General features: G+C 37.8%; 1 long non-coding RNA gene across 1 annotated transcript; it reads left to right on the top strand.

Moving 5' to 3' along the window:
* The first annotated feature begins 639 nt into the window (after positions 1–639).
* On the top strand, positions 640–1,530 carry LOC125059279. The gene is made up of 2 exons (XR_007118633.1): positions 640–1,160; positions 1,335–1,530. It is a non-coding gene; the product is annotated as an uncharacterized LOC125059279 (long non-coding RNA).
* Positions 1,531–1,759: the final 229 nt, after the last annotated feature.

The following is a 1,759-nucleotide window of genomic DNA, read 5'->3' as shown; positions in this document are numbered from 1 at the left end:
GCCATAATATCAGCTGTAAGTGACGTTGCGATTCATCCAGTTTTACTTGGCGGAACATTTTTTCAATGTCCCCCGTTAATACATACTTGTGCTGGCGGAATCGCAACAAAATTGACATCAAATCATTTTGTACTACTGGGCCCACATACTGGATATCATTTAACGATTTACCTGATGCTGTGCGAGCAGAGCCGTTAAAAACGACCCGAAGTTTTGTGGTCTCGCTTTTCTCTCGCAGCACCGCGTGATGAGGTAAATAATTTCCAATAGGCGGCTTCTCTATTTCTGTCAAATGACCTAACGTAGCATACTCATGTATAAAATCACTATACATTTCCTTTAATTTCAGCTGCTTTTGGAAACGCCTTTCCAAATTTAAAAAACATCTCTTAGCAAGTGAGTAAGAGTCTCCAAGAGCCTCAGGAGACTCACGCAAAGGCATTTTTACTTGGAATCTACCAGACGGTAAGCGAATTGTATTTTCATTAAAGGAATCTTCACAGATTTGTTCATCTGTTGACAATGATCGTTTTGGCATTATGAAATTTTCCAAGTCCCAAAATTTAGAAAGTGAGTCTTTAATTTCCTGACTAAAATGACATACAGATTTCTTGTTACACTTCACAGATGGCTTGGCCAGAGTCATGGGCCCTGAAACCAACCATCCAAACTTCGAATAAATTAACTTAGGTTTATTTTCACCTAACGATATCTGGCAACCTCCCTTAACAATATTCCACATTACATCGGACCCAATTAATATATCAACTTTGTTACTTTTATGGAAGTTTGGATCGGCGAGTGCAGTATTGTTGGGTATGTTTAAATCCTCGGGATCGATTTCTACACTAGGTAAGTTTTCTGAAATATTTGATATAATCATACAATGTACATCCGTAGTGTAGGCATTAATTCTTGACTTTAATTTTAATGTACAATATTCAGTGGCTGTAGATATTGAATTGTTCAGTCCACTTATACACCGTGACTTAGTACTATTAGTTTTAATTTTAAGTTTATTTTTCAGGTTATCTGTGACAAACGAACTTTGACTTCCACAGTCCAAAAGAACGCGTGCCAGGTAAGTACTGTTGTCACGCTCAACGACGACTTCAACCACTGCAGTGCCCAGGAGGACTTCGCTGTTACTCGAGTATGAGGTAAGTGTGGTCAGAACAGTGCTAGTGCTAGCCACAGTATTCAAATTTTGTTTTTCATGGTTAGTGTTTTGTTTTACCTCGTTAGTTTGTAAGTTCAAGTTACTTTCGTTTTGCAATACTTTATTAACACTATTATTATTATGACATAATAAACTATTATGCTTTTTGTTACAGGCTCTGCAGGAGCTGAGACGACAGTTGGAAGTGGAATGCCCTGGACGAAGACAATTGGAGCAGAGCTTGCGTTTGGAAACTTCTGCTTCCCTAGCTTCGATACTCAAATTCTTAAATTGATCACATTTATACACACGATGATTCTCATTACACATAAAACATGATCCATTTGGCGTAGATGAGAAAAAAGTTTTAATGTGTCTTGGTTCCTTACTACTAACAAACCTTTCATTTCTATTAACCTGAACTGCTCTAGAGCCGCCTTGGACGGTCTCTAAAATATCAGCACGTTGTCTTAAAAATTGGTAAAAATCTTCTAGTTCTATCGACCCACCAAGGTTCAATTTGTACTCTTCCCACTTAATGCTAGTTACACTATCTAGCTTTTGCACTACTATATAAATTACTATCCGAGACTATCCCAC

Source organism: Pieris napi, chromosome 19 (genome assembly GCF_905475465.1).
Source record: "Pieris napi chromosome 19, ilPieNapi1.2, whole genome shotgun sequence".
Lineage (NCBI taxonomy): Eukaryota > Metazoa > Arthropoda > Insecta > Lepidoptera > Pieridae > Pieris > Pieris napi.
The sequence above is the reverse complement of the archived record's forward strand: the minus strand, read 5'-3'. Positions and strand labels throughout refer to the sequence as shown.